The sequence below is a fragment of the Colobus angolensis genome, unplaced genomic scaffold (genome assembly GCF_000951035.1).
Source record: "Colobus angolensis palliatus isolate OR3802 unplaced genomic scaffold, Cang.pa_1.0 Scaffold246, whole genome shotgun sequence".
NCBI classification, from domain to species: Eukaryota; Metazoa; Chordata; class Mammalia; order Primates; family Cercopithecidae; genus Colobus; species Colobus angolensis.
In genome coordinates this window covers 3,573,237-3,583,451 of record NW_012115666.1, presented here as the reverse complement: position 1 = coordinate 3,583,451, position 10,215 = coordinate 3,573,237, and the positions used below count along the sequence as shown (strand labels likewise).

Here is a 10,215-nt window from a genome sequence, read left to right as displayed (position 1 = left end):
GGTGACCAGAGATCTTGGAAGTACTTTTTCTTTCTTTTTTTTCTTTTCTTTTCTTTTTTCTTTCTTTTTTTTTTTTTTGAGACAGGGTCTCACTCCGTCGCCAGGTCAGAGTGCAGTGGTGTGATCTCAGCTCACTGCAACCTCCGTCTCCCAGGTTGAAGTGATTCTCCTGCCTCAGCTTCCCGAGTAGCGGGGACTACAGGCACACACCACCACGACCAGCTAAGTTTTGTATTTTTAGTAGAGACAGGGTTTCACCATGTTGGCCATGATGGTCGCAATCTCTTGACCTTGTGATCTGCCTGCCTCAGCCTCCCAAAGCGCTGGGATTACAGGCATCAGCCACTGCCCCCGGCCGGAAGTACTTTTTCTTTTGGGGGTGGCTTTGAGGCTAGTGGCTGAAGCTTGAACTAACCCACATCTGAGTTTGGTCTAGCCTCAAGGTCCAAGCCAGCACTCTCTTTTAATTTCATTTTAGCTATTACATTCTCACAGTACCCTCAGAATTGTATGTTTAGCATGCTTCTAATTATTTTGCATTTTCTTATGTACCCAAAGGGCCAACTCCTCAAGAGTTGGGTGTAATACCATCTCCAAATTCCATGGATAACTTTTACCTTTTGAATGTAACCCAGCTGCACTTTCATACCATGGGTAACCATGTAGCCATTCAGGGATCAAAGGTGCCTGATCTCTCATCCTTTCATCCTTTCTCTTTCCAAACCACATGTTTCCATGAGTCAGGGCTATTCTAGCAAATCCCTAGAAATCCCTTTTCTAACATCAAATGTATAGGAAAAAAACCCTACTTTTTTTCTCTCAGCTTTAGAACACTTCTGTGACCAAATGTGTGGGTTGTTTGCAATTCAGTTCCTTGGAAGACACCAACTGGGTGTCCTACTCAATTCTGACAACATCTACCTGAGATAGCATCAAATCCCACAGGTTAAGGGCTGTGTCCCACAAGACTGCCCCACCCTCAGCTTCCACTGCCAATTTCAAATCTAGGTATTGCCTGTATTTCTGACAAACAAGCTATACAACCAGCATTCCTAAGACCCCCTTCTTGGGCTTGATAATTTGCTAAAACGGCTTACAGAATTCAGGAAAATGGTCTATTTACTAGATTGTGGGTTTATTATAAAGGATACAACTCAGGAACAGCCAGATGAAGAGATACATAGGGCCAGGTCTGGGGGAGGGGGCGGGCTCCGTGCTTTCTCCAGGGCACCACCCTGCAGACCCATCCATGTGTTCACAGAGCTGGAGGCTTCTCAGCGTGTTCTTGTTTAATCCATTTTCCACTGGTAGACATTTAGGTTATTCCCATTTATTTTGCTCCCACAAACAATGCTGCAGTTAATTGCCTACATCTCATGTGCTTAGTGTAGTGTCTTTCTAGGGAAGCACCTCCCAGTCTTGTCGCATGACGGTGCACAGTGCACATGGCACCACATGGTGTGGTACAAGGGAATCAGTGGACAGAGGAGCTGCTCCCAGCAGGAGGTGCCGATCTCTGGTCATTCCAGCTGCTCCTGGCCCTCCTTAGACACCCTGAGGACTGAGACTGTAAACCTGGCAGGTCCGCATTCATCTCATAGCACACGAAGAGCTCGCAGTCTGTAAGCTCTGCCCCCAGGGAATGAAACTGACAGGAAAATTACTGAGCGTATGGACAGTGAGCTCCATGAATTATCGTCAAGATGTTCTTCAAAGTGGTTGTAGTAATTGATACGCTCAATGCCTCTTTCATTCTTTTTTGTTTGTTTGTTTGAAACAAAGGATTTGCTATGTTGGCCAAGCTGGCCTCAAACTCCTGTCTTCAAGTGATCCTCCCATCTTGGTCTCCTAAGTAGCTGGGATTACAGTTGTGAGCCACCATGCCTGGTTCAATGCCTCTTTCAGTCTGAAGATTGTGTCTTTCTTCATTAACTTTCTTCAGAAAAGTTAATTATTTATTTTTAAATGTTCTTTTCTTTCTTTCTCTTTTTATTTTTCTGAGACTGAGTCTTGCTCTATTGCCCAGGCTGGAGTGCAGTGGCCAGATCTCAGCTCACTGCAAGCTCCGCCTCCCGGGTTCACGCCATTCTCCTGCCTCAGCCTCCCAAATAGCTGGGATTACAGGTGCTTGCCACTAGGCTTGGCTAATTTTTGTATTTTTAGTAGAGATGGGGTTTCCCCATGCTGGCCAGTCTGAGCTCGAACTCCCGACCTCAGGTGATCCGCCTGCCTCAGCCTCCCAACGTGCTGGCATTACAGGCTTGAGCGACTGAGCCAGGACTATTTATTTTATTTTATTTTATTTTTTTATTTTTGAGGCGGAGTCTCGCTCTGTCACCCAGGCTGGAGTGCAGTGGCCAGATCTCAGCTCACTGCAAGCTCCGCCTCCCGGGTTCACGCCATTCTCCTGCCTCAGCCTCCCAAGTAGCTGGGACCACAGGCGCCTGCCACCGCGCAAGGCTAATTTTTTTGTATTTTTAGTAGAGACGGGGTTTCACCGTGTTAGCCAGGATGGTCTCGATCTCCTGACCTTGTGATCCGCCCACCTCAGTCTCCCAAAGTGCTGGGATTACAGGCGTGAGCCACCACACCCAGCTTAGGACTATTTATTTTATAATTTTCTATCCTTCATTTTATGTTCTGTTTCTTTCTCTCTCTCTTCTTTCCTTCTTCTCCACCTCCTCCTTTTTTTTTTTCTTTCTGAAACTGATGTTTATTTTCCATCAGCTTTATTTCCATGTTGCTTAAGAGCCTGTGCAAGAACAGCTTAAGACCATTCAGTGGTTGCTCCTACCCACTCAGTCGCCTGAGCGGTGGGAGCTGCAGACCAGTCTTCCATGGCAGGCTGAGCACTCCAGTCTTTAGCAGGGAACTGCAGATAGGCACAGAGGGCACCTGCACTCCTTCAAACCAGTCTGCAACTTCAGGCTGAGTAGCAGTGACCTCAGGAGCTGGAGCAGTCTGTTCACCCTGAAATTCCTCCTTGGTCACAGCCTTTTCAGCAGTAGCCTGCTCTTCTTTTTCAATCTCTTCAGGATCTCTGTAGATGTAGAGATCAGGCATGACCTCCCACGGGTGTTCATGGGAAATGGTGCCACGCATGCACAGAGCTTCCCAAGCCAGCATCCACCACATCTGACCCACTGAGGAGCTCCCTTGTTGTTGCATGGGATGGCAATGTCCACACAGCATAGAGGAGAATCTGTGTTACACAGAGCAATGGTAGGTAGGTTAACATAAGATGCCTCCGTGAGAGGCTGGTGGTCAGCCCTGGGGTCAGTAACCACAAGAAGCCGTGGCTCCCGGAAGGCTGCCTGGATCTGGTTAGTGAAGGTTCCAGGAGTGAAGCGGCCAGCAACTGGAGTAGCTCCAGTGGCAGCAGCAAACTTCGGCACGGCCCTCTGTCTGGTATTCCTGGAGAATATGACACTGACAACAGCAGGGTATTCAATGACAACAATAGCACGAGCTGCCAGCAGAAGCTTCTCCCAGGTCCCCTTCAGATTTATGATGTAGATGCCATCACTTTTCCTTTTCTAGATGTACTGTACCATCTGGAGGTCAAGACTGGTGCCACCTAAGTGGGTTCCTGCTGTAAGGAACTTAAGAACATCCTTCTCCTTCATTTGCAGGACATCAAGGGCTCCAGACATTGCGAAAGTTTTCCTTTAAGTTACGACGGGAATCCAAAACAATGCCATATGGACCCCTCTGTGGGTAGTGCAGAAATAATTTCTGTATTTTTAATAGAGACAGGGTTTCACCATGTTGGCCAGGCTGGTCTTGAACTCCTGACCTCATGATCCGCCTGCCTCATCCTCCCAAATTACTGGGATTACAAGACTGAGCCGCCGCGCCAGGCCTGTTTTATGTTCTTATGTTCTCTGAATTCTCTCTGTGTTCTTTGAGGTTAAATTTCTGTCTTTGTCTTTCTCTCTCTTTCGGAATCCTCATTGCTTTCTTTCATACCACAAGTTTTCTCTAATCTGCAGTGAGCCTCTGTTAAGCTTTTATATTTGAGAATGAGGGACTATGAAGGCTGACAGAAACTCTGGGACATGAACAGGGACTGCTGCCTTTAGATCACCCTGTGGCGAGAGTGGGCAGAGAACTGGCCATGCTACGTGGGGGCTCTGCCCCCCAGCCACTCCAGTGTGGGGAGGCCTTTACTCTGGGCGTGCACACCAGCTGCTCAAGTCGTTCCAGACTGGGCACATGACTCTTCGCCTGGAGTCGTTATCTGGCTGGATGTCCTCACAGTTCTGTGCATGGGGTGGGGTGGGGATGCGGGTGTTGACTGTTTTACACACAGGTCTTCAACCCTGCTTGATTTTCAGCCCCACTGGACTCTCCTACCTCTAACTGTGGAGCCCTGGCCCCATCCCAGACTCCACAGAGCACAGCAGTTTCTTCCATGGCTCCACCCTCCCTCAGCCCATCCCACCCGTAGCTGCTTATCTAGCTGTGGCTTCCTCTGAGTTGTGGTTTCCTCTGCTATTTCCTCCAGCAACACTCTTCACTCTGGGTTCAGTGTTGCAGAAGTAGTCTGTCGTCTTCCCTCTGCAGATGTCATCATCGGCATTGTCCTCATTCTATTTGTGGTTTTTTGTTTTTGTTTTTGTTTTTTTCACCTGTCCCATTCCTTCACTTGTGTGCTGTTGCTGGAACCTATGGGAGGCTCTTAGCCTATGGCAAACCAGACACAAAGGTCCAAAGAAACGACAGAGCTAAGTGCAGAAACAGAAAGATTCTGACACAAGTGTTCTGAGGTAAACATTTAACATATTGAATTGTTTGGGGCATTTGATCCATCTGCAAACACGTACATCCATGATGTAGTTGCTAAGACACATTCTGGACCTATGCAGAGTCTGTAAACGCCTCTCCTCCAACTCTGTAAAATTGAATCTGTGGACCTGGCATGGTGGCTCATGCCTGTAATCCCGGCACTTTGGGAGGCCGAGGCAGACGGATCACCTGAGGTCGGGAGTTTGAGACCAGCCTGACGAACATGGAGAAACCCCGTCTCTACTAAAAATACAAAATTTGGCTCATGCCTCTAATCCCAGCACTTTGGGGAACCAGGGCAGGTGGATCACGAGGTCAGGATATCGAGACCATCCTGGTTAACATGCTGAAACCCCGTCTCTACTAAAAATACAAAAAAAAAAAAAAAAAAAAATTAGCCACGCATTGTGGCCAGTGCCTGTAGTCCCAGCTACTCAGGAGGCTGGGGCAGAAGAATGGCATGAACCCGGGAGGCGGAGCTTGCAGTGAGCCGAGATCGCACCACTGCAACTCCAGCCTAGGTGACAGAGTGAGACTCCGTCTCAAAAGCAAAAACAAAAACAAAATTAGCCAGGCATGGTGGTGTGCAGCTGTAATCCCAGCTACTCGGGAGGCTGAGGCAGAATTGCTTGAACCCAGGAGGCGCAGATTGCGGTGAGCCAAGATCACACCACTGCACTCCAGCCTGGGCAACAAGAGCGAAACACCATCTCAAAAACAAAACAAAACAAAACAAAATTGAATCTGGGTCTGGTGGCAGCTCTGACCTCAGAGATTCAGTGTGCTAAATCGCTGCCTGTTTTAGAAACCAGCCTGTGTAGCTGAGGCCCTACAGCATGTGATCCTGTCCACATCTGTCATGAGTAGCACAAGGTCAGACATAACCAGGACCATGCACATTGGTGTCTTTCCACAAGGCTGGACTTTTATTGATGCTATTTCAGTCATAAAAGCCATGAACTACATGAAGTTCCCTCAGAGGCAATTCTCCTTAATATACCCCATTTACTCAGTAGTCAGAACCTTGGGCACACAGGCTCGAACCCCACCACAGGTCAGTCAATACTGCAAACCATACTTTAGAGTACACTTAATCAATATATAAATATTAAGATTAAACATTCCACACCAAGCAAAATAACATTTAACATCACGAGTAAAGGGGAGGCCAGGCACGGTGGCTCACGCCTGTAATCCCAACACTATGTGCAGCTGAGGCAGGTAAATCACTTGAGGCCCAGAGTTTGAGACCAGCCTGGCCAACGTGGTGAAAACCTGTCTCTACTAAAAATACAAAAATTAGCCAGATGTGGCGGCCCAAGTCTGTAGTCCCAGCTACTTGGGAGGCTGAGGCATGAGAATCACTTGAATCTGGGAGGCAGAGGTTGCAGTGAGCCAATATCTCACCACTGCACTTCAGCCTGGGTGACAGAGAGACTCCGTTTCAAAAAAAAAAAGAATAGAGGGGATAGGAAGAGAGGTTCACAAACCAGTCCAAGAAGAGCAACATGGACAGTGTCCTCAGCTGGTCCGGGCACTTGTCAACATCTTGCAAGGAAGAATCTTTGATGCAGGCCGAGCCTTCAGTGGCAGATGCTGGGTGCTGATCACCAGTGACAGCAAGACATTGTCTGTGAAGGCGGCCATTTTGAAGTGATGACGTTCTGCACGTTTTATGACCACAGAGTCCTCTGGTGAGGACTGATGGTAAAAGAGTGTGCCTGTCTATGTCCTGATCTGGTTGGATGCCATCTTTATTCATTAGGTAAACCTCTCTGGTCCCTGCTGGTATGATGCCTTCTGAAATGTAAGATGGAGTCTTTTTCTAAGATGGAGTCACTTACGTCAAGCATGCTCCATACACCCTCTCTCCTGGCACCCATGACCCTGCCCTGGAGCCCTCTGGAATCGGGGCTGTGGTAGCTCGCGATGTGTGGCTGTGGCAGGTGGCCAGCCACCCAGGCTTCATTTTCTGCTGTGTTGGTTTCCCTGACACCATTCCCTGCCAAGTTGCTGGGACCCCTGACTATATCCTGTCACTTGGGCCTTTCACTGAATGACAAATGGCCCAGGGACTTAGTAGTTTCAGATGACAACCATCATTTCATATGTGCAAACTTCTGTAGGTCCAGAGCTGGGCAGGGCTCAGCCAGGTTAGTTTTGCTCCAGGTGATGTCAGTTGGCAGATGGGCTGGGGGTGGGGACCCCTGGGGCTGGCCCAGGCAGGATGGCTAAAGGAGCTGAAGGCTGGACAGACATCTCTCTTATTCCAAGTGGTCTCTTTCCCGGGGAGCCTGGGCTCTGTGTGGTGCTCAGGGCCATTTTTGTACTAGGGAGGAGTGGACAATGGTGAAGGAGGCAGAGGGATGATGAGGAGCTGCAGGCCCTGCCGGCCCCGTCTTGGTAGCCACACCGAGGGACTCCTGCTGCGTGCTCTTGGTCAAAGCCTGTCTTGGGCCAGCCCAATGCAAAGGGAGGGAAGTCCACGCCACCTCTTGGTGGAGGAGGGGCAGGTCACTCTGCAGAAGGGCAGCTGGGGTGGGGATGTTGCTGCAACTTTCTGTGGAAACATAGCCTACACCCGGGCCCCAGCACGGACGCTTTCCCTGGTGAACTCAGTGGCCAGTGGCTGAGTCCAGATGCTGGCCTTGGTTACTTGGAGGTGGCTTAGTCTAGGATAAGGAATGTGTCTCTGCCTCACCAAGTCCTGAAACAATGGGAATGCCTCAAATCATCAAATAAATATTTAGACAGTGTTGTCCTTATCTAATGTTTTTTGTTCCCCCATAAAGAAAAATGATTATTGCAAAGGTTTTGTTTTGGTAAGCATTTTCCTGTAGGATTGCGCTCCAAGAGTTACTGACAGTTTCCTTGTTCTTTACTTCTCCCTAGTAGGAATATAGCGAATTCTTCCTGGAACGGGTGCAAATGTTATTTGAAATAAAAAGTATGCAATTAGGTATCTGTTCTCCCAAGCTGGAGCTGTCAGGTGACTTTAAGACAGAGATGGGCATATAAGAAATAACATTGCTGGGAGGCCGAGACAGGCGGATCACAAGGTCAGGAGATCGAGACCATCCTGGCTAACACCGTGAAACCCCGTCTCTACTAAAAATAGAAAAACTAGCTGGGCGAGGTGGCGGGCGCCTGTAGTCCCAGCTACTCGGGAGGCTGAGGCAGGAGAATGGCGTAAACCCAGGAGGCGGAGCTTGCAGTGAGCTGAGATCTGGCCACTGCACTCCAGTCTGGGCGACAGAGCAAGACTCCGCCTCAAAAAAAAAAAGAAAGAAATAACATTGCTTATTACAACCAGAAATGTATACTACATACCCTGCCAAAAAAAAAAAAAAGGCTCAGAGACATGTACAGAAATAAATCCTTTCCTTTTTTTTTTTTCAAGAATCAGTCTCGCTGTATTGCCCAGGCTGGAGTACAGTGGCGTGATCTCGGCTCACTGCAACCTCCTCCTCCCAGGTTCAAGCAATTCACTTCTACCTCAGCCTCCCGAGTAGTCAGGATTATAGGCATGTGCCACCACGCCCAGCAAATTTTTGTGTTTTTAGTAGAGATGGGGTTTCACCATGTTGGCCAGTCTGGTCTCGAACTCCTGACCTCAAGTGATCTGCCCACGTTGGCCTCCCAAAGTGCTAGGATTACAGGTGTGAGCCACCCTACGTGGCCAATTCTTTTATTTTCTATGAAAAATGATGATGAGAGGCAAACGCAAGAGCATGGTGAACCAGCAGAGCAGGGGGAAGACCGCCATCCATTAGGTGAGAAGGCCTGGGGAAAGGATCTGTCCCTTCGGGTGGGTGCTAGACAGAAGACATCCACATTCCTACTTCACTGCCTTCACTACACAAATAATTCAGCTTTCTTACCAAAAAGGTAAAAGGTGGGAAATAGCAAAGCCTTCAGTGAATGATTTAGTTTTTCTACAAACAAAGATCATCCCCATGCTGTATCAATCTGAGGGAATTATCTAAAAAATTGTCAGCATCTGGAAACATTTTAGCCTTACAGAAAAGATGTGACAGCTACAGATGACTTAAGGCCTGATATATTTCTCCCTGTACAAATAAGCTTAAATAATGACACACTGGAGATGCTGTAGACATTGAATTCTCTGTGGCAAGCCCTGGGACAGCAGGAGGTTGCCAGGACACAGCTGGATGGGTTTCCCTGGAGGCTGAGGCTCAGCCAACCAGCTCATCCCAGAGACCTGAGTACAAACCCAAACCCACCTAATTCAAAGAGCGTTGGGTGCTCGCCATGACAAGCAAGGTCTATTAGCTTATGTCGGCCTGTGCTAACACCTGCTACTTGTTTTGCCTAAAGTGGAGAGGGTATTCATTACAATGTGAGTGACGTTGAAGGCGGGGTTTCTGCCGCAAACACATTTGACCCTGCATGGTTCGTGTCCAGACCCCTTCTCTTAAAGCAGCAGCCATCGTAAAGAAAAGTAAAAAACTGGCTGGGCACAGTGGCTCATGCCTGTAATCTCAGCACTTTGGGAGGCCGAGGTGGGCAGATCACGAGGTCAGGAGATCGAGACCATCCAGGCTAACACGGTGAAATGCTGTCTCTACTAAAAATACAAAAAGTTAGCCGGGTGTGGTGGCGGGTGCCTGTTGTCCCAGCCACTTGGGAGGCTGAGGCAGGAGACTGGCGTGAACCCGGGAGGCGGAGCTTGCAGTGAGCCGAGATGGCGCCACTGCACTCCAGCCTGGGCGACAGAGTGAGACTCCATCTCAAAAAAAAAAAAAAAAAAAGAAAAGTAAAAAAAAAAATATTTCAGTAGAATTTGAACCAAAAAAATTACATTGAATTTCCATATTTGTAGAAGTTCTACCTTCTAAAGAAGAAACAACTTTCTTCTGCATAAAAATTTGTACCTGGAGTATTAACACGATCATCTCAACCTTTCTCCCTTTCTTCATCCTTCTCCTTTCTCTATTATCTCCATCCTGCAAAAATGGGCCACAAAGGCATGTTGAGGGGAAAAGAGAGTGGTAGAAGGCAAAACAGGGCCTTTAGGACAAGTCTTTCGAGAGAACCAAGGTGGTGATGAAGCCAAGGGGTTCATAAGCATGAGGAGTCTTTCCTCAAAGCCGCCCTGCAGGGCCACACGGTTAGCTCCCTTCTGTGGGCCAGGCTGGGGGACAGCAGAAGCAGGCACAGCCTATCCTCAAGGGCCCCAGGTTAACAGGGAAGTAGACACACACAGATAAAGTCAGTACATGAGGTTACTACTGTTCATTCTTCAGATGAGGCAACTGAGGCTCAGGCTTCTTAACTAACCTTATTCAAGGTTACACAGTAAGTGGCAGATCCAGGATCCTGGTCTTCTCCCCGTGCACCAACTATTTCTTCCTTTGCATGTTATTTTATGTATGTATGTATGTATGTATGTATGTATGTATGTAT

The 10,215-nt window shown here is 48.2% G+C and overlaps 1 pseudogene across 1 annotated transcript in view; it reads right to left on the bottom strand.

Annotated features, from left to right (window-relative positions):
- Window positions 1-2,767: 2,767 nt before the first annotated feature.
- LOC105514508 overlaps window positions 2,768-10,215 on the bottom strand; it is a 112,212-nt pseudogene continuing 104,764 nt past the window's right edge. Inside the window, exon 4 of the transcript XR_001002186.1 lies at window positions 2,768-3,536. The product of XR_001002186.1 is annotated as a 40S ribosomal protein SA-like (transcript). The remainder of the gene's footprint in view (window positions 3,537-10,215) is intronic.